Genomic DNA, 23,593 nt, shown 5'->3' on the forward strand with positions numbered 1-23,593 from the left:
TCATTGAGTCCAGAACAAAGTGTTGAATTACATTTTTAGCCGTGACATCAAATTCCAACGGAATGTTAAGTGGTTTATTTATGATTGTTATTGTTATGCCTTCGTGTGAGGGCGAGCGATATGGATTTTTGGATACAGAACGGAAAAAGCGTATCGAATTCTTAAATAATCAGAAAAGTGAATTATGTTTCTAGTTTATGAGGCAGTGTAATTGCGGAGTGCAAAGATTCAATTTTTGTTTACAGTTATGCTAAGGTTTCTATGCGGAGGCTATCGTTAACTTGCATACATATATACATATTGCACTTGTTAAGTTAAAGTGTAACAACTCAAAATTTCCAAATTTTAGTTTTTTGCAAGAAAATAATGTGCAGTGGTCATCTCTACCCACTGTAAAAATCGTACAGTGATTTGTCTAGTCTTTCGTTAAAAAAACCGTTATGACTCTTTCTTTGTTTTCAGAATGACTTCTTTCGACTCAACTAAAGAGTTACATTTTTAGTTGTCTCCAAATGTTTTATTAAATTGGTTCGATAGTGTATCACATAAAGTGTAACATTTTGAATTGTGCCACTTGTACTTGTACTTAGTATATCACATAAAGTGTAACATTTTGAATTGTGCCACTTGTACACTTGTACATTGTACCACTATGTATATAAAAAAATTTCAGGAAAAGAGTAATAACTCAAAAATTCGTTATTTTCGTGCAAATACTAAACAAATAAAAATGAAACAACGGTTATATTATTTTTAATGATATTTTCGTGCAATTACATTGTTTTTTCTTTGTAATATATTATTAATATGTACGGAAACAGTTTTTCGTCTCTGCTGAAAATGTTCAAATTTTGAGTTGTTACACTTTAACTTAACAAGTGCGATATATGTATGTCTTTTTTTGTACACATTTTTCGCTGTCAAAATGGAATAAAATATAAACGAAAAGCAAAACGAAATTCTTCGTTGGGAGTGTAATTCTGTCTCTTCATATTCTATGCTTCGGCATATAGTATGCCTTGTCATCATATGCCGTAAATACATATATTTCTGTCTCTTCATATTCTCGGTTAGAATATGTGAGAGAATTGTAAAAAATGTTAAAATTGCGAGGCGAATTCCGTCCTACAATGTTAACAAATGCGGTGAATTCCCTAACGTGAATCTATGAAATGTTCGCAGTCGAACCTGCACCTTCTCTATACTTTTAAGTTCTCTGGACTGACTACAGAAATGATCCTGAGAAGTATAGTCTTAACTTTTCAACGGCCAACGCAGAGTATTTCAACAAAAAGTCACACAAAATAGTTGAGAATTCGCAGAAATGAAAGACAAACGAAAGAAAAAGAACTATAACTTCAATAATGCACAAGCATACAAACATACATATGCGCACACATGTGAATATGTCACCAACCAAAAATTTAAACATTGTTCTACAAAAACAACAATAGCATAAGCATGGCAACATTGTGTTGTTAGTAGACAATCCGAGCTGTGCCGAAAGAAACGATCGCCGATTGTCACCGCTTCCCTTGCTAGTCGAACATCTTCGCAGACAAGGTTGCGCAATATGAATTTATCGCAACCTTTTCCGAACTCGTATAAGAAGTATAACTTCAAAATCGGTCAGAACTAAAAACCTGCAGCGCGACCAAAATCGAAGATTCATTAGACCCCAAGCTAGCAACAACAACAAAAAACAGAAGCTTTTTTAAAAATCAATCGTTCACATCCGAATAATATAAACAAACGTCATGCGTACTGTGTAAAGGAGGGCACAAGCTAAAATCTTGCGAAAAGTTTAAAAAACTTAATATCAACGAAAGGAACAACTTTGTCAGATCAAAAAGACTTTGTACAAACTGCTTGTCCACTCACACAATCTTAACAATTGCGAAAGCAAATTCAACTGCGTATATTGCCACAAAAGACATCATTCTATGGTGTACTAAAATAACTTTCCCAACACGCCTCAAAGTAGCGGTTTCTCAAAAAGAGCCACGGGTTTAGTTGCAACCGCAACTCCCGAAACACAAAATCCCGAATTTTGCCAAAAGACACCATGCTGCTCTAAGGCATTAAAAACTCAAACGCTGCACAGAGAGATTCAAAGTAGGGTACTACTACCCACAGTAGTCGGCTCCATAGAACATCGAGGAGAACTGTTTAAACTCAGAGCCTTAATAGATCAAGCATCACAACGATCTTTCATAGCGTCTAGGGCACAAAATATGCTAAAATTGCCAACAAAATAAGCCAATTATGAAATTACTTGAATGGGCGGAAGAGTAGTACAAAACTCAAATAAAATCTGCCCCATTACCCTAATTTCCCCCCAAGCGGATAAGCGCCTTCAAGCAGAAGCCATAGTCTTATCGCAACTAATAAACATGCTTCCAAGCTATCATATAGATAGCAAACAATGGCATAAGGTTACACACCTAAAATTAGCAGATCCCAACTGCAACACCCCCGCTCAGATAAACCTTCTATTAGGCAGCGATCTAATATCACAAATTATGCCAGAAGGTTTTGAAAAAATTTCAAAAACACTACTGGCGCAAATACCATTTTCGGATGGGTCCTAATTGGACTAGTTGCGGAACCAGTCACAGCAATGACAACTCAAGTTGAGGAAATCTCAAACGAGTAGCTCAATTCACAATTCACAATTGAGAAATTTTGGGAGTTAGAAGAACTCCTCCCATTTCAATTACAACACCAGAAGATCAGTATTGTGACGACTTTTACAAAGCCACAACTACTAGATCAGATAATGGTCGGTATGTCGTACGACTACCACTAAAACAACAATTTCCAGACACACTCGCCTTTGATTACTCTCGCACCTCTGCTATACAGCAGTTTCTAAGTATGGAAAAACACCTACTTAGAAAAGGCGAACTCAAACAAGATCATGATGGTATCTTAGAAGAATACCTCCATTTAGATCACATGGAGGAAGTAAGCCCATGTGAAAAAATCATAAAAGGCAAATATTACTCATTCTACTTGCCTCATCATGCAGTAGTAAAGCCTAACAAAAAAACAACAAAAGTTAGAGTTGTCTTTAATGCCTCGAGATCCACTAGCTCGGGTAATTCTGCCAATAGTCCACTTCGCGACTTTAAATTGAAAACAGTTACCTTTGGCGTAAATTGTGCCCCATATCTAGCCATCCGTACACTCCACGAATTGGCAGAAGGCACAAAGTCAGAATTTCCTCTGCCAACCCAAGTCTTAAAAACACAAACCAATGTAGACGACGGCTCAGTGAATAAAGGCCTAACGAACTAACGCCTAAAAAAAAAAAGAAATAATGCCTAAAAATTACATATAGGAATTAGACGGTTGTTCATAATGAAAGAATGCCTAACATTTTAGGAATTTCTTCATTAAAATCGTTAGGTGATTCTTCATATTGAAGGAAAGCCTAGCAATCACAAATGAAGAAACGCCTAATTAGGTATTTATTTGATTGTTAGGCTTTCTTTCATTAATGTTAGGCGATTTTTCATTTTGCTAAAAGTGTGATTTTTATTACTGCGAAAAGTAAGTTCCCTTTTACAAAATGTTAAAATGAAGGTATTAATTTTGCATTTTACAAAATGCCTACACCACCTTGTAAACATTCTGTAAAAGGGAAAATTATAAGATTTCAAAATCATAAAAGCAATTTGTTCTTGTTTTTTTCAAGGTGACACCCGAAGTAAGTATTTTCGGTTTTCTTAAAAAGAACACGGACTACATCAGCTGTCGAGGCCTATAACGGCGTTATTGGCCGCATCATTCAAAAAAATGGAAATTTTTTCAAATTTGTTAAAGCTCTTATTGATGAAGAGTTTAATAAGAGTAGAGATTTTGATCTTCTTATATGCAGTAGTGGATCCCATGGTACTTCAAAAAAAAAAGAAGACCGTATATGAGCAAAAATCAAGTCAGATTGAAGAAGCCAGTCATGAACTCTTGCAGGGAAAAATTACGCCCAAAGAATTTCTGCAAAGAATGGTTTTCAAAAAAACTAAAATTTGTGTTGACCTAGAACCAGATGAGGACATATTTGAAGCAAATGGTCTTCCTTATGACAGTAATAACGAGGATGATAATGATAGCGAGGATGAAAATGATGATGGCGACGAGACTGTTGTTGCAAACATAGCAAGCAATTATTTTGGCGAAAGTACTGGTGCGATGTGCATAGTGTCTTTGGTTTCAAAGACAAATATATTATATTTGCCATGTCGGCATTTAAAAATTTGTTCGAACTGTCATAATGAGCTAAAAGTTAGCGCAGCTGAATACTTTTTGAAATGTCCTCTATGTAGGGCTATAGTTGTTGAAAATTTAACTATATTTACATAACTTATAGTTCAATATAATTTAAAAATACATTTTTTTCTTTTCAAAATATATTTTCTTAAAGTTGTAAGCATTTTAATTCGAATTGTTAGGTCTTCTTTCAATAGGGGTTATTACATAATGAAAGAAACCCTAACAATTTAGATTTTCTTTCATTTTTAAAATTAGGCTTTCCTTCATTTTTAAAGTTAGACGTTCTTTCACTTTCTTGTTAGGCGTTCTTGTTTAGGCATTATTTCATTTTTTAAAATTAGGCGTTAGTTCGTTAGGCCTTTATTCACTGAGCCGTAGACGACATCTTGTCTAGGAGCCACAGCCTCTCACAAGCATACGAGTCCTTATCACAAGTGGGTTTCCCCTAAAAAAGATGACAGCTAATCATCCAAATATCTTAAAAAATATACCAAACGATAATTTGTTGGATACTTATTTCCTTATATTCGAAAAGGAAGGTACAACAAAAACACTGGGCATCCAATGGAATGCGATATAACTAAGAGACAAATTTTATCCTCGGTGGCAAAACTTTTCGACCCCGCAGGATGGCTTTCGCCAATTATGATACAAGCGAAAATCCTGATCCAAGAATTATGGCTAGACAAGACTGACTGGGATGAACAAGTGAAACCTCTTCGCTTAGAAAAATGGTCTCAGTTCGCTAATAATCCCACATTTCGCAGATACAAATTCCACGGTGGGTAAACTTTTCCCCCGAATACAAAGTGGAAATACACGGCTTCTGCGACGCCTTTGAAAAGGCATATATGTGCGACCACAAAGCGATACCGCAACTATAAGCCACCTGCAAAAAAAACAAAAGCAAAAGTTGCGCCTCTAAAAACGCTAAGTCTCCCACGACTTAAACTCTGTGGTGCGCTGCTACTAGCAAAACTAGCTTCCATGGTGCAGACCCACTTAAACATGGCGAAATACAAATTATATCTATGGTCCGATTCCGAAATAGTTCTAGTAATAGAAAAGCCACCACACCTATATTTCTAATCGAACGGCGCAAATACTTGACCTAGTAGGATCAGCCACTTGGCGACACGTAGCCAGTGCTGACAATCCTGCCGATCTAGACACAAGAGGGTGCAAACCCCTGAACCTTGCCACCACCGCGCTCTGGTGGAATGGCCCCCCATGGTTAACAGAATCCATCGATTCTTGGCATAACTGCCCTAGAAAGTCGAAAAATCGACACCTATCACACAATATTTGATGATAGTGACATCCTTGAATGATTTTCATCGTTCCCCCGAGCTCTGAGAGTGGTAGCCTATATGCTCAAGTTCTTAGAGCGGCTTAAACTTAAAGTTAAAGGAGCAACTTACCCCCAATGCGATACATTGGCGCATCAAGACTTACAAAAGGCTAAGGTCGCACTTATCGCATCAACCCAAACGCGCTACTTCAGCCGCGACATGTTTTTACAAAGAGAATCGAAGCCGATTGACAAAAAGAGCTCACTCTTAGTTCTGAACCCATTTCTAGACAAGAAAGGTCTGCTTCGTGCCAATGGTCGGCTTGTTAACTCAGGCCTAACATACAACGAACGCCACTCCATAATCATACCTGAGAAGTCTCTATTTGCCACATTATTCCTGAAATACATCCACATATTAATGTTACACGCCGAACATCGCCTCATGCAAAATATGGTACGCCAAGAGTATTACATCCCTCGTCTGAAGCCCCAAATCAAGAAATGCATTTTCATGTGTAAAATCTACACTATGCATAAGCAGAAAATGCGATCGTAGATTATGGCAGTACTTCCACCTGAACGCTGCAATTTCGCTCTGCCTTTCACCACCACAGGTGTCGATTTTACTGGGCCTTTTCAAATAAAGGCGTCCATGCTAAGGTATCCCACTCTCATGAAAGGCTATGTGGCAGTCTTTGTATGTTTCACGACAAAGGCAGTGTTGCGTCAAGCGACATATCTACAAATTTATACCTAAAATAAAATTAATAAATGAATTATAAAATATTGAATTATAAAAATTATAGAAATATTGAATTGTTATGAATTAAGTTAAGAAAATCTATTATAAAATACTTACCCTAACAATGTTAAATATACTCACCTTAATCTATTACCATAATCTGTTACAATATTGAAAGAAAAGTTGAAGATTATTATACTTACCCCTTATTGATACATATTTATTTTACCACTAGTTTAAGCCGTTAGTTTTAAGATTTAGGCTTAGCAATTAGTTTAAGAAATAAAGAACTGCTATTGTAATTGAACCATCGAATCGACCGGACGCGTTTTCATTTTTAATTTCGCAATTTATTTCGAGACAGGCAATTAGGCTTCTTACTTATTCGCGCATTTCCCAAGTTTATATTTTCGCATCTCAAAAACGCTTGAGATTTTTCATGGCGCCCGAGCAGGGACTTAGTGCGTGAATTAAGAATATTTTATTTAACTTTCGTTTTCGGTTTTAATAACCATGTCGTTTCTAATTGCCTGTTAATCGTTCGGTTTTCGGTCATCGGTAATGTGAAGTGAAGACAAGTGTAACTACATAAAAGATACAAAGACAAAACATAAAAAAGTATATACATAAAAAAAATTATACAAAATACATAGTTAACTAAAAATACAATAACATACATATAGTGGAAGTGACCAAGCAGTGATAGTGATACCTAAATCAGGAAAAAATTACAAAACATAAAATATAAAACACAAAACTAAAGTGAAAATAAAAAGAAAAAGTGGCGGAAAAGTGTTTAATACTTACATACGTGAATACTTGAAAAAATACAGTGGCCAAATATAAACGCAAATATACATACATAGATGTGAAATAGAAAAAATTCCAACATAAAAAACAAATATATACAAATTACATACATACCGTACATACGTGATAAAGAGTGTGTGCAAAAAAGTCTACTTACCTGTGCTACCAAAGTTCTAAAAAGAATAAAAAGAAGTAAAGGAGAAAGAACGTGTGCAGTGTAGTTGCAGGAATAAAAAACATATAAATACATACTGACAAATCAAAGAGAGTGCAAGCACATAGTCAACTGGAAAAGAAATAAACAAGAAATACATACATACAAATATATTGTGTGCATAAAGAAGCGGAGGCTGTGTTAACACACCAACAGTGAGTTACAAAAATTTCCACCAAAGCGTTTATACAGTTTCGTGACAAAAGTAATAATTACTAAATTACCGGTCTAACGCTAAAAAAAAAAAAAAAACGCTAAAACCGTAAGTGCCACTAAGTGTCCGTTGTGAAAAAGTGCCGTGTCCAGTGCCGCAATCAAAAGAACCGGTAAAAGCAAAAGTGCCGATATTGCGAATCCGTTGCTTCTACAAATACTTCGCTGCAATCAACCCGCTGCTGCCACAACGTCGCTGCTACCACCATCGTCGCTGCTACCATCAAACCGCTGCTGCCATCGTCGCCGCTGCTACCATCAACCCGCTGCTACCATCAACCCGCTGCTGCCATCAAACCGCTGCCGTCGTGGGAATGAGCTGCCGCTGCATTCTGTGCAAAAGGGTAGTGAGCGCCGGCAAACAGCCGACGCACCAGGTAACGAGTGCGGATTATTGAAAGTGGTGCAAACAAACGAAAATTCAAATAAACAACAAAGTGCACACTTTCAATTTTTGGCTCTCCCTTTTTTTCACTATATTGACATTCTTAAATACATACATATATAACAATATATACATATATTATATATTATACAATTGAACCCCACGTATGTTTACATCTAAATGTATAAATTCAAACTAGAAAATCAAAGGGATTTTGGGATTTTGCGTAGCCCTTTATTTTAAAATAAAGGTGAAAAAATTCTTATTTCAAAATTAAATTATTATATATTTTTTTGCAATTTTTTCGAACCGCGTTTGGAATTATCGGTCGTTTTTTCGCAATTTTTGTCGATTTTCGTTCGGACATTTTCCGATTAAATTACTTTTTTGTGCTATTGCTCATTTTGCGCATTTATCGGTTTGGCTTTCGTATACTTGAGAATCGATATTATTTTTTTTCGTTTTCGTCACCGATTCAAAATATATTTGTTGCCGACTTTTATTGTTATTAGTTTGGCTTTCGTATATTTGGGAATCAACATTTATTTTTCGTTTTCGTTATCGATTCTCAGTATATTTGTTGCCAACCGTTATAGTCTTTTTTCGGAAATTTTATTCAAACAAGCAAAATGAGCAAGCCAAAGCCAACTCTCGCAAACCTGTCTCCAAGTAAGGAGTTGACGGACTTAAAATCGTTAAGACGTCAAAGAACGGTTGCGAAAAGTAGTATTTTGCGCATTAAAACGGGCCTTCTCGAAAAGACTATGTCTTTAGATCCAATAGAATTGGAATGTCGCTTAGATATATTAAATTCACATAGTGAAAAATTAATGAAATGCCAATCAAAGATTGAAGAAATTGATGAAGACGACATGGCCCGAGGGGAGTTAGAGGACATAATCGTTGAAACGAAGTCCATAATAAAATCAATTTTAGCGAAAAATAGAACTTCACTTGCCGAAACATCTTTTGTAGCTTCTCACAGCTCAAGGCTCCCTAAAATGAATTTGCCGAAATTCAAGGGAGAATATTCAGAGTTTAAAAATTTTATGAGTTTGTTCGAGAGCTTGGTTCATAACGATCCAAATATCCCAGATATTGAAAAATTTAACCATTTGGTTAATTGTCTATCTGGAGAGGCTTTGGGAACAGTTAAAGCGTTTCAGATGTCGGATGAAAATTATCCGAAAGCGTTGGCAAGTCTCAAAAAAGTTTATGATAATAAATGTTTGATATTTTTCAATACAATATCTAAACTTTTTGAGCTGCCAACAATCCCAAGGCCTTCTGCGCCTTCCCTGCGTTCAATGATTGACGAAGTGTCCGCGGTATATGATTCATTGCTATCGCTGGGCGATGAAAAACAAATAACGAACGCAATAATCATACATATTGTAATGACAAAGGTTGACCCTGCCACCCGATCCAAATGGGAAGAAGCGCTGGACTATGACAAACTGCCACTGTGGAAGGACTGTGAGGCCACCTTAAATCGAAGATACCAGCAGCTGTCAGCGGAAGGATCATCACACTCTAGGACGAAGCCCATACCTACAAGCAGTGCGCATCATGGGAAACAACAACAGATGGACAGGACCAAATCGGCGCTGGTTGCTGCAAATACGAGGCAGCCTCTTTGCCAACAGTGCAAATCGAGGGATCACCATTTGACTGCCTGCCCCACCTTCAAGGCGCTTCCGGTGCAGCAGAGGTTCGAGTTCGTGAAATCGGTGCCCTTATGCATAAATTGTTTGCGTAAGGGTCACACGGTTTCCAAATGCAGAGCAGATCGTTGCCGCATATGCAATCGATCCCATCACTCGCTGTTGCACCAGTATCCAGTGTCCTTCCCCGCTGTACCTCATCCGCAACCATCAACCACACATGCCATGCATACAGCCAGTATGCCGGATCGGGTCATGTTGGCAACAGCAGTAATTCTAGTGAGGACCAGCTGCGGAGATTACCTGCCTGCGAGAGCCTTGCTGGACTCAGACTCCCAGGTCAACTTTATGACGGAGGACTTGGCACAAAAGTTGCGGATTCGACGTCAGCACAAAACATTAAGTGTAATAGGAATTGGCAATTCCAATACAAAAGTGGGGTCAAAACTAAACGCGTTTGTCAAGTCGCGGTTAAATAATTTTGAATTTTCGGCGGAATTCTGGGTAATGCGATGCATTTCGGCAAATCATCCAGACCATAACATCAATGTTAGCGGCTGGAAAATTCCGCACAATATTGAATTGGCGGATCCAGAATTCCACAAATCTAAAAAAGTGGATATCCTATTGGGTGCTGAAACATTTTTCGACCTTTTAGCTGTTGGCCAAATTAAAAATGGTCCTAACCAACCAACTCTTCAGAAAACCCTTTTAGGATGGATTGTATCTGGCAAATACGCCAGTAATATAAGTTCTCCTCCCAGATTACATAGCACATTATGCCAAGCTGAAGAAGACTTAACGTCAATCGATTCAGTAGTCCAAAAATTTTGGGCTCTAGAAGAATTACCTTCAGAATCAAATGGCATCAAATTCACACCAGAGCAACAACAGTGTGAAAACTTTTTCGTTAATACTACTCAAGTATTGCCTTCAGGACGGCTTCAAGTCAGAATGCCCTTTAAAGCTGACCGTAAGTTACTCGGTCACTCATATGAAACCGCAGTTCGGCGGTTTCAGGCCCTGGAGAGAAGGACATTAAAAGATCCAGATCTTCGCAAAATGTATCTGGACTTTATGAATGAATATAGAGCATTGGGTCACATGAGCCCAACGAACAATAAGATCCCGAGTGAGCCACACTACTTCATTCCGCATCAATGCGTTTTAAGGCCCGAGAGCACAACAACCAAATTACGTGTTGTATTTGATGCCTCGAGTCGATCTTCAACTCAAATAGCGTTGAATGAACTTTTGATGGTAGGTCCAACCATCCAAGAAGAATTATATTCAACTCTTCTTCGTTTTCGATTACATAAGTATGCACTAACAGCGGACATTACTAAAATGTACCGTCAAATAATGATGCATGTTTTCGAACCACCCTAAATTTTTCGACAGTGATTGCACTGAAAAGTCATTAAGCTTCAATGACAAAAGTTCCACTAAAACGTTAGGAATCCATTGGTTGCCGAAAGAGGATTTGTTTCGATTTGTTTTAGATGACAATTTTAATGATCTGCGAGCCACCAAACGAAACATATTGTCAGTTTCTGCTCGCCTTTTCGATCCTCTTGGATTACTAGCCCCACTAGTTACCAAAGCAAAAATCTTATTGCAAGAGCTTTGGATCCAAAAACTAGATTGGGATGAGTCGATTCCATTGCGCCTTGACACTAGCTGGCAGAACTTTAAAGCCAACCTAATGCAGCTCTCATCGATAAGCATTCCTCGTTACGTAAACATTGAGTCGAGTGCCATCTGCCAAATACATGGCTTCTCCGACGCCTCAATAAGGGCATACGGATGCTGCATATACATACGAAGCCAATCTGCTAGTTGTATTAAATGCATGCTGCTTACTGCAAAGTCTAGAGTGGCTCCGCTGAAGACCAAATCTCTTCCGCGTCTTGAGCTCTCGGCAGCACATCTTCTTTCGAAATTATGGTTAAGAGTAGCGCCTATGTTGAGTCGACATTTCGAAAATATTACATTTTGGACAGACTCTGAAATCGTTTTACATTGGATTAAAACACATCCATCTTCACTACAAACCTTCGTCGCAAACAGAGTGTCCGAAATCCAAGAGTTGACTGACAAAGTACATTGGCGACATGTGCCAACGAAACAAAATCCTGCGGATCAAGTGTCTCGGGGTTGTAACGTGGACGAATTGAATAATTCAATATGGTTTGGCGGTCCACAGTTCCTCCTAGAAGACCCTGCATTATGGCCAATTAATAACCACTTCCAGCTCTCACCAGAAGACGAAGCATTAGAGAAGAAGAAAAATATATTTACATTAATTTCGACTGCTGAGAAAAATTCAATATTGGACCTCATTGAAAAATTCTCTTCTCATAAAAAATTGCTTCGTGTGGTCGCATATATATTACGATGGATCAGGCGACCACCAAATTCCTCCAGGGGCCAAGATCTGACTTCAGAAGAGCTAAACTTGAGCTTTCTAAAAATTGCACAGGTGGTCCAACATTCAGAATTTTCGGATGTTATTCAAAAATTGCATAAAGGCACCACCCTACCCGCAAACTTGCAAAAACTCAACCCGTTTTTGCATGAGTACTCGGATAAGTCGCTGTCGTTCAAACTAATCCGAGTAGGAGGTCGCTTATTAAATGCACCTCTCCCATACGATGCCAAATTTCCGCTTTTATTAAATAAAAGTTCGCACTTCGTTATAACGTATTTACGGTTCCTGCATATTCGAAATCACCACGCTGGGGCTAAAGCGTTGGTTGCGCTTCTTCGAGAACGCATATGGCTAATTAATGCCCGAGAAGCTTGCAGTAGAACCGTAAGAAACTGTGTACATTGTTTTCATTACAAGCCGAAGTTGCAAAACCAAATAATGGGAAATTTGTCAGCCGAAAGACTTCGAGCACTACGGCCCTTTCTTATATGTGGCGTAGATTTTTGTGGTCCGATATACACAACTCTAAAAATACGCGGTCGACCACCCGTAAAAACATACATTGCAGTTTTCGTTTGCTTCACTTCAAAAGCAGTACATTTAGAATTAGTTTCGGACCTATCATTTATTTTCGCCCTAAAAAGGTTCATTGGACGCCGAGGGATGCCGACGAAGATATTCAGCGACAATGCCACCAACTTCGTCGGCGCCGACCGCAAGCTGCGCGAGCTGAAAGAGGCGTTTCTAGCAATGGGACCAGAACTGCAGAGATTCGCAGCAGACGAAGGGTGCAGCTTCACCTTTATACCACCGCGGGCGCCGCACTTCGGCGGGTTATGGGAAGCCGCGGTGAAGTCCGCCAAGCATCACGTCGTTCGCGTAATCGGCAACGCGCTACTGACCGCAGAGGAACTGTCAACCCTACTGGCAGAAGTGGAGGCCATCCTCAATTCTCGGCCCCTAACACCGTTGAGCCAGGACCCCAACGACGGCGAGGCACTAACCCCAGCGCATCTACTAATAGGATGCTCCCTGCGGGCTTTACCCCCAGAGAAGGTGCCAGTGGATCCGGTTCGTTGTTGCGAGAGATGGCAACTTGTTTGCTCTCTCAAGCAACAATTTTGGCGACAGTGGTCCAAAACATATCTGACGGGCCTTCAGGAACGCAACAAGTGGCTGCACCCCACTCGCAATCTGCAGCTCAAAGACCTCGTCCTCGTCCACGAGGACAACGTGCCGCCACAGCAGTGGGTACTCGGCCGCGTCGTCGCCACCGTCGAAGGGCAAGACGGCAAGGTGCGAGTCGCAGACGTGGCGACTAAGGCGGGCACAATTAAGCGTCCCATTCACAAGCTGGCCTTGCTTCCAATGGAGGTTGAAGGAAATTGATCCTGTCAAGGTGGCCGGTGTTGCGTCAAGCGACATATCTACAAATTTATACCTAAAATAAAATTGATAAATGAATTATAAAATATTGAATTATAAAAATTATAGAAATATTGAATTGTTATGAATTAAGTTAAGAAAATCTATTATAAAATACTTACCCTAACAATGTTAAATATACTCACCTTAATCTATTACCATAATCTGTTACAATATTGAAAGAAAAGTTGAAGATTATTATACTTACCCCTTATTGATACATATTTATTTTACCACTAGTTTAAGCCGTTAGTTTTAAGATTTAGGCTTAGCAATTAGTTTAAGAAATAAAGAACTGCTATTGTAATTGAACCATCGAATCGACCGGACGCGTTTTCATTTTTAATTTCGCAATTTATTTCGAGACAGGCAATTAGGCTTCTTACTTATTCGCGCATTTCCCAAGTTTATATTTTCGCATCTCAAAAACGCTTGAGATTTTTCAGGCAGTACACCTTGAGCTGTGTACTAATCTGACGACGGAGGCTTTTCTCACGGCATTTGCTCGCTTCGTCGCTCGACGTGGCTTCCCATCCAAAATCATGAGCGATAATGGCAAAACATTCATAGGAGCCCAACGAGCCACAGAAAAACAGTTTGTGGATTTCTTAAAACAAGTATCCCCGATTATCGTACAAAAGTAGGTACGCCCCTCAAGGTGTCAATTGGCAATTTATACCTCCAAGCGCTCCTCATATGGGTGGTTTATGGGAGTCAGCTGTAAAGAGCTTCAAATCTCATTTCAAGAAGCTAGCCGGCAGCTATAAATTTAATTATGAAGAATTCACGACATTATTAGCTAAAATTGAAGCCGTTCTCAATTCACGGCCACTAACAACACTCTCACAAGATCCGTCCGATTTTACAGCCCTAACTCCAGGGCATTTTTTTAAAAGTGGCATCCATTCTGGCCACACCTGAGCCAGGCGTGGAGTCGCTATCCTTCCTAAATAGATGGGAAAGAAGTAAAATTCTCCATCATAATTTCAGTCGCCGATGGAAAGAAGACTATACCAAGGACCTCCACAAGAGGTACCGATGGAAAACTACAGAAAATGCGCCAAAGATTGGAGATTGTGTCCTGATTCAGGACGAATATGACCCTCCTACCGAATGGCGGCTTGGCCGTATAGAGAAACTTTACCAAGGCTCCGACGGTCATATTCGCGTAGTCGATTTCCGTATGCAAACAGGAAAGTTGACGTTAAACTATGCTTTTTACCGACCGCCGATAACATCGAAACGTAAACGAAAAAACCCTCGAATAAACCCGATCTAATAAATATTTTAAAATAACAAACAAAACAATCTAATGGTTGATCAACTTGACACGAGCACTGCCGTCAGCGCCCATATCAGCAGCAGAGCCGCAGCGCATCAGGAGCCCAATATGTCGTCGACTGCATCGGTTGACGCACTGCGCCAGTTTTAAAGGATTGCCACCACAGCAAAGGCTGCGCGTCGTACAGGCACACGGCCACTGCCTTAATTGTCTGGCACCTGCCCACACTACCCAGGAGTGTACTTCAGGAAACCTGTGTCAGATATGTATGTGGCCTCATAATACCATGCTGCACCGATCTACCAGACACGACATCGGTCAAAATTCTCGTGGCCACCACCGTGGCGCAGTACTACGACCGCCAATAAGCTGAGATCCATGATCCCGTCTACAGCCAACCACCTCATCATCCCGTATCTGACGGCCACAGAATGGGACGTCGACACGACGCCAGCAACAAAAGCCTAAGCACCGTTGTAGCCACGCTCCAGCGATTTCAACGACTTCTAGGCTGAAATATTCGCCTAGGCGGCCAGGATGGCTAAATGAGCCTTAGTCTCTTGCCCCACACAACATATAATCAACACCGAAGAGCAATAATTCCGCATTCACAACACTCTATACTCACCGCATTAAAATATACGTCACTGACGCACTTCATTCACCACACTCATCTCGAAACTACCTACAATCCATATCACACATAACTACAATAATAATACCTAAAGATTACCATCCTCCAGCCCAACCGACACTGCGTTTTTCACCACACCCAAAAGGGGCGGAGAAAAAAGTTCGTAACTACTTCTTTTTGCGATCCGCTATCGACAAGCCGTTCTCTGCTAATACCGAGTTTTCAGCCGTTTTGCATATTGTGCGAACATCCTTTCTTTATTTTTCAATATAATTTAATTTAATTTGTGTACAACCCTCTTGCGGATATAATGAAAATACTTTGTGAAATTTAATCGAAAAAAACCAGTTAGTATGAATTATCGCGCTCACACTGTTCTACCTGCAGCTGCTCCCAATGCTGTTAGATATGCCAATACATATACTGGCGCTGTTGCTAGGAATATCAATGCTCACTCGAAAGCCAGTGCCAAAAATAGTCCAAAAGCTGCTTCTAAACCAGATCGCCTCAATATCGCTGTTAATGCTGCTCAAACTGCTGCCTCTGATGATTCTGTTAATCCGAACTCTTCTATTTCAATTAATGCTAATGGGAATTTGAAGTTAAAAGTGGAACAAAAAATCCCCGGCTGCACACTGGTCGATTTCATAGGCCAAAAATAAAAAAAAAAAAGTTTGAAATTTGCCATTGTTTGTATCAACAATATTTCTTAAAATACCAATAAAACTAACTGTAAATATATTTTTTGTCTATCCCATCCGTACGCCCTACGAAAAGCGAGAGAAGTGAGGCAATAGAAACACGCGAATGTGCAGTGAAAATAGCTTAAAATTTTTCTCTCATAAAAAAATTAAATTTTAGCATTAAATCGCGTTTAATCACCGTAAATTAAAATGAATATTGAAAAAAAAGGTAAAGACTATATAACTAATCGAGTTTTATGTAATAATTAATTGACCTATTTTTTTAAAATTATTGTTTTACCAGTGACCTGTTGAGTGGTGTACTTTTCTTTATATATTGATTTTAGCTATAGAAAAAGTAGTGATCCCCATCTCGCCCTCAAATGAAATATGTTTGGTAATATTAGTTAATGGTTTCTAAGCTCACGTTTTTAATTTCAGCTGCTACCTTTTGCTCCTCTCTGTGTTATTCGTGTTATTCTACCAAGCATTTTTTGTGTTGTTTTGCTCATGCATACGTTCGTGTACGTACTTGCTTACGTGAGTATTTTGTTTTTGTGTTGCTTTAGTTTTAATAATATCATTTTGCTAATTTCATGAAACGTTTGTCTTATTCGTACATATATTCAGGCACATCATATCAATGTCAACTTTCCCGCATTTATATTTTTGAGATGTGGTGTTTAGAAAAGGTTCATTTGCAGATAAAGCTAAAAAAGTATATGAGGAGCTAAAACAAAGATTTGAATCTGATGGTTACGAATATGTTGAAAGTAGTGTTATGAAAAGACTAAATTATATATTTAAAAAATTTGGAGAAATGTGGAAAAAAACAGAAGGGCAAAATCCAAAGTTATCGAAAAAAATTCCGATTGGTTTGCACAACATGAATGTATATTATTAAGTCGACAATCATCTACATTGAGTCAAAATCGAGGACGTCCTAGATTAAGTTTGGTAGAGTGCTCAGGAAGAACTAAGCGGCGACGGATAGCAGATTTAGCAGAACTCGATGTGTCCGCTGCTGATGATTTGCGTTTGGCTTGTAGTCAACCGAATCCGTTGATATTTCCAGCAAAAGCGTGTGAAGTAATTTCACTTATAACCAAAGCCAATTTAACAAAGAATCAATATCTACTTATTAGAAGCTTCGTAAACAATAAATTTAATATTAACTTCTTTCCCTGTTATGATAATATTGTAAAGGAAAAACAGAAAAGTTATCCTGAGCAAAGAAGAGTTTCAGAAGCTGTCGCGGAAGTTGAGCTACAAAAATTATTGGACCACACTGCGTCGCGAATTTTAGAGATGCAAAGCGATGTGATTAATGAACTCGAGGAGTCCTCTAATTACCTAAAATTATTAGGAAAATGGGGATTTGATGGTAGCTCTGGGCAGAGAGAATATAAGCAAAAATTTGAAAATAATGATTTGGAAGACAGTAATTTATTTATCACGTCATATGTTCCTCTCCAACTTATAACAAAATCTAAGAATGATGAGGAGCATAAAATAATTTGGAAAAACCCTCGACCGTCGTCCACCCGCTATTGCCGCCCTGTTCGAATTCAATTTCAAAAGGAATCAGTTCATTTAACCAAAAATGAAGAGTTATATTTTAAAAACAAAATTCAACTATTAACTCCCACTGAATTGAAAACAGCTACCAACCGAAAATTTTATATTGATCATATTCTTCAACTAACTATGGTGGATGGCAAAGTATGCAATGCCTTAACCGAAACCTCATCTGCAAAATGCTACATTTGCCAAGCCAAACCTACTGAGATGAACGATATTGACAAATGCTTACAAAAAGAAGTACGAACAGATCGCTATGAATTTGGGTTGTCTCCATTACATGCCTACATTCGGTTATTTGAATATTTTCTTCACCTTTCTTATAGACTTGAAATAAGACAATGGCAAATAAGGGACTCAGAAGATAAAGAACGATTTCTGCGAAGGAAACAAAGTATTCAGTGCGAGTTTCGTAAAAAAATGGGTTTAATTGTCGACAAACCTAAAACAGGTGGTAGTGGATCTTCAAATGATGGGAACACGGCAAGAAGATTTTTCAATGATGCCCATATATCTGCTGAAATAACTGGCATAGAAAAACACCTAATTGAAAATTGTGCAACATTACCGCAAGCTATATCGTCAGGGTATAAAATTAATGTGGAAAAATTTAGGAAATTTGCGTTAGATACTGCAAGAGAGCTAACATCCAAGTATTCCTGGTATTATCTTCCTCCCTCAGTGCATAAAATTTTAATTCACGCTCTTGATGTTATTCAGTACGCATTACTTTCAATTGGAGAGCTCTCTGAAGAAGCTGCTGAGGCAAGGAATAAGGACGTTAAATTGTATCGACTCCATCATACACGAAAGAACTCACGGGTCGCTACAAATCAGGACTTGTTTAACCGATTACTTTTAAGCTCAGATCCTCTGATCACTGGTCAACGAAAATTACCAAGCAAAAATACATCGATTTTATTGAAATCAGTTTTCGATTTAGTTGAATAATACGCAAAAAATTTTTTTTTTATTTGCCAACTTTAACTACTTCTAATAAATTAAAATTCGTTATCATCACTATCACATTATTACAATTCTTTTGTCCTAAACTTCATTGCTTTAATAAATTAGTCAAAAGCAAAGCAAAAGATTTTGGCTCTTTTACTAATTATTTTTCAATGGGCGGGAGACGGCGTGGGTAGTGAGAGAGGGGGATCCGAAGCGGTTTATTTATATTATTATTATTGCTTTTTACTGATTATAATTTGAAAAACCTAAGATATAAATTTTACTCTGATATAAACAGTGGAAGTATTTTTGGCCGCTGATTTCATACAAGACCGTCCACTGTGGGCTGCTTCAGCTGTTGTTGGCGTTAATGTCAATTGCGATGTCTTTGTTGTTATACCCAAAAATTGGAAGAAAATCCAACTGCCTTTAAGAAATCTGTCACTGAAGAAGATGTTATATATTTCGCTGTTAAATATGTTAATGTTGATAGACAACATCTTTGATGTTATAAATTAATGAAAAAAGATACTGATTTAAATTGATCTTAAGAGGATAGGCTTTAAGTTAGGTGTGTCCCCATATTTTTTTAATGGCGTTTTTTCTTCGACAGAATGGCCTTCTGGCATTAAGTTGCGCCCTTTAAGTTTGTTCCAAAGAGAGGGGAAACAGCGCTGCAAACTAGTTGATGCGCCTATTGATTATAACTTTACTCATTCGTTCTCTGCACCTTTCCCTAATGGCTATTCTCTTAAATCATCTAAATTTATCAAAATTTATCGGGTATCAGGTGTAAATCAAATATTAATCGCAATTATTCTTCACAATTGGATTTTTATATTATGGTCATTGGTGAAACCTGGCTTAACTCTAGTTTATGATAGTGAATATTTCGATTTAAATTTTTATTATATCTTCCGTAAGGATAGAGATCCCGAAAAAACTGGCTGTCTTAGAGGGGGTGGTGTCCTCTTACCAGTTCATTGCAAATTCCGTTCTCATTTAATTATACTTGATAATAATGATTCTATTTTTGAACAACTTTACATTTGTATCAATTACGCTCAGATCTTTATTGTTTGATACATCCCTCCTAATAGTCCTCTAGAGTTCTATAAGATGCATGCAAATAATATTTCCTCTCTGGTATTAAATTAGCTGAAACAGAATAATATTTGAGTGTTGGGTGACTTTAATTTAAGCAATATTGTCTGGGCCGGTTGTTCCTTTAGCTCTACCCTTTTTCCTTCCAATTTCTCGTCTTCTCATGAGTTAATTCCCATTGATAGCCAGGTTAGTCTCAATCTGATTCAACTGAACTTATATTCAAACTATCTGACCCCGCAGCCGTTGTCCTGCGTGAAATTATGTGTTCTGAAATGAAAAGAAAGTTAAATTTATCATTTCATTTTTTGTTTTTCAATGTAACGCAGCTTGATAAACAACATTTTTTGGTTTTTGTTCCGCTGAAGAGAAAAAATGTTTTCCAACTCCTGAGCATGCCACGTATCTGACCGTGTAAAAACATAGCATTTCCAAATTTATGCCACACACAATGCGACTATCCTTGTGTCCTGTTGATTGTCATCTCAAATGCAATTTTCACTGGAAACGGAATACGTTTGAACTGAAATGACAAATCGTTAGAACTCAAAGGAATTCTTACAACCAAGCATTCTTCCCCTCGTATTCGACAGCGCAGATTGCGGAATATAATAACGACAGATCCAACCTTGAGACGCAAATAATGCGGTGGCATACCAAGTCTTCCAAGACATTTAGAAAAATAAAGTTGACAGCGTACATTAATCAATAGCAACCGACGGTAGAAACAATCGTGGTTTTTCGGGTGGTGTACGAGTAAATTCGTCCTAATGCATTAGTTGATAACACACCTGGATGTCCATCTACTGGTTGGCTTTACTTTCTGCATAACTATTCGACGATGCATTCCATTTATAATGTCAAGGTATTTCCGAATAGAACAATGTTCTCGCAAACGGATCACTGACGAAAATTGAGAAAAAACTCGTCAATGTTAATTTTGTTACTGGCGGTGTTTCCACTGGCTGTACAGTATTCTCTGGGTTGAAACACACTCTTTGGCCATTCTCCAAATTAACTGCGAGATGCACAACAGTCAGAAAACGGTCATGAATTGCAAAAGTAAATATCCTACAAAGCGCTTTATTGCAGTTCGCGTATCGACCGTATCGTTCGAGAACAATAACCGCCATCTTGCTTCCCTTCGGGACGTAATTAAAAACGTATTTTAACCATTACACCAAACTGCAATACTCAACATTGATATGAGTTTTGAATGAGAATTGTGTTGTCAACTTCGATATTCACTATTCTAAATTGAATGCTGAATGTTCTGCCGATAGAGTGGATATCCATCATATCTAGTTTGTGTTTCCGAAAGAAAAGCACGTGGATAGTGTTTGGTGCATTTATTGTCAGACATACAAACCGAAGTGGGATTGTGGTGTCCGCAAGGCTCATTAACCATATTGGTTTTCATCACTTCGTATAATACTGGATCTTTCTCTGCATCAGGAATTTCAGCAGAAATGATTTCATCCAATTGATCTGGAGTAACCAAAATCCACAAAGGAATGTGTGCGTGCGGGAAACCTCTCTTTTGCCACTCAACAGGGTCTATCCGCACGTATGTCACCGCATCCTGGGAGTACTTCTTGCCTTGCCTTGCCTTGGGCTGCCATACGTTGGTTGCAAAAAGAACGCCGACCGATATTAGGCGACCTCTTCGCAATTGGGCACTTTGTGTGAAACACACGTAAAGTATTCACTGAATATTTTTCAGTAATTTTCCTTTGAATAGCCGGAATAAAAAAAGCAAGCGACCGAAATTAAACGATTGAAATAATTTACAAATCAAAATATTGAAAAACAAAACAAACAAAAATTGAAAAAAGTTTTATGGAAAAAAGTTACTTTTTTGGAATTATCCAATTTTCCGACTTTTCTTCATAAAAAGTATGAAGTATTTTTATTTCTAAACTTTCCCCGATCCACAACAAACAACCTCTAAAAATTTCATCAATGTTGATGCAGCCGTTCTCTTCGCGTTACTAACAAACAAACATTCATTCGCTTGTATTGGGAAAAAGAAAAGGGTTATTTTTAGGGGTTTTCCGTCAATTACTAATTTTTCTTCTCGTAAAAACCATCCTTGAACCTCAACGAACATTAAAAAAAAAAAATTGGCAAAATTGGTCCAAGCGTTGTTGAGTTATGCGCTTAGCAACACATTTTGCAATTAATTTTTATATATTGTACAAGCTGACCCCGCAGCCGTTGTCCTGCGTGAAATTATGTAGTTTGAAATGAAATGAAAGTTAAATTTATCATTTCATTTTTTTGTTCAATGTAATGCAGTTTTAGAAACAACATTGTTCGGTTTCTGTTCCGGTGTACAGAAAAGATGGTTTTCCAACTCGTGAGCGCGCTACGGCCATGTGAAAAACATAGCATTTCCAAAATTATGCCTCAGACTATGCGACTATCTTTAGGTCCTGTTGACTGTCATCTCAAATTCAATTTTCACTGGAAACGGAATACGTTTGAACTGAAATGGCAAATCTTTAGAACTCAAAGGAATTTGTAGGATCGAGCATTCTGTCCCTTTGTACTCGATAGGTGCGTCACAATCAGTCGGGTTCTATTACACAGTTTAGGCGCATGAAGATTGGGAAACATTATAACGACAGATCCTACTTTGAGATGCAAATGATGCGGTGGCATACCAAGCCTATCCAAAGAATTTAGGAATACCACTGGATAATTCACGGCGTCGTCTTCATAGTCAAGATGATCGATAGCGTGTTCCAGCATTTGTAATTGCTAGCTTACTTCTCCAAACTTGCACATATTCCCATATACCATTCACAGTAAGCAATGACTCAAATAAAGTTGAACCGCGTACATTAATCAATAGCAACCGAAGGTAGAAACAATCGTCGTTTTTCGGGTGGATTGTGTAAATTGGTCCTAATGCATTAGTTGATAAGACACCTGGATGTCAATCTACTGGTTGGCCTTGCTTTCTGCATAACTATTCGACGATGCATTCCATGTACAATATCAAGGTATTTTCGAATAGAGCAATGTTCTCACAAACACATCACTGACGAAAGTTAAGAAAAAACTCGTCAATATTAATTTTGTTGCTGGCGATGTTTCCACTGGCTATACTGTATTCTCTAGGATGAAATACACTCTTTGGCCATTCTCCAAATTAACTGCGAGACGCACAACAGTCGGAAAACGTTCATGAATTGCAAAACTAAATATCCTACAAAGCGCTTTATTGCAGTTCACGTATCGACCGTATCGTTCAAGACCAATAATCGCCATGTTGCTTCCTTTGGTGACGTACTTACAAACGTATTTTATCGATTACACCAAACTGCAATACTCGACATTGACATGCATTTTGAATGTGAATTAGACAAGAGTGGCGAATATGGTACGATCCATGTATTGTCAACTTCGATACTCACGACTCTAAATTGATGCTAAATGTTCTGCCATTGTCGTCTGGTGAGCAACGCCGATAGAGTGGATATCTATCATTTCTAGTTTGTGTTTCCGATAGAAAAGTACGTGGATACTGTTTCGTGCATTTATTGACAGACATTCAAAACGAAATGGGGTTGTGGTGTCCGCAAGGACAATTCGTATAATAAATACTTGATCTTTCCTTGCATCAGGAATTGCCGCATTATTGAATGATTTCATCAATTTGATCTGGTGTAACCACCTTCCACCATCCAAAGAACAATGTGTGCGTGCTGCAAAGCTCTCTTTTCCCACTCAACAGAGTACATCTAGCATCTAACAGCACCATATATGCATTGCTTCAAGGTAATGTCCATCGAAGCTGTTGAAAAGTCTTGCTATGACATCGTGACGATCGCTTTCTGACTGATCGCGATCCATAATACCGCACGTATATCATCGCATCCTGGGAGTACTCGTTCATG

At 38.4% G+C, this 23,593-nt stretch overlaps 1 pseudogene; it reads right to left on the reverse strand.

Moving 5' to 3' along the window:
- Positions 1–1,173: 1,173 nt before the first annotated feature.
- On the reverse strand, positions 1,174–1,256 carry LOC125779873 (small nucleolar RNA U3; annotated as a pseudogene).
- Positions 1,257–23,593: the final 22,337 nt, after the last annotated feature.

Source organism: Bactrocera dorsalis, chromosome 6 (genome assembly GCF_023373825.1).
Source record: "Bactrocera dorsalis isolate Fly_Bdor chromosome 6, ASM2337382v1, whole genome shotgun sequence".
NCBI lineage: Eukaryota > Metazoa > Arthropoda > Insecta > Diptera > Tephritidae > Bactrocera > Bactrocera dorsalis.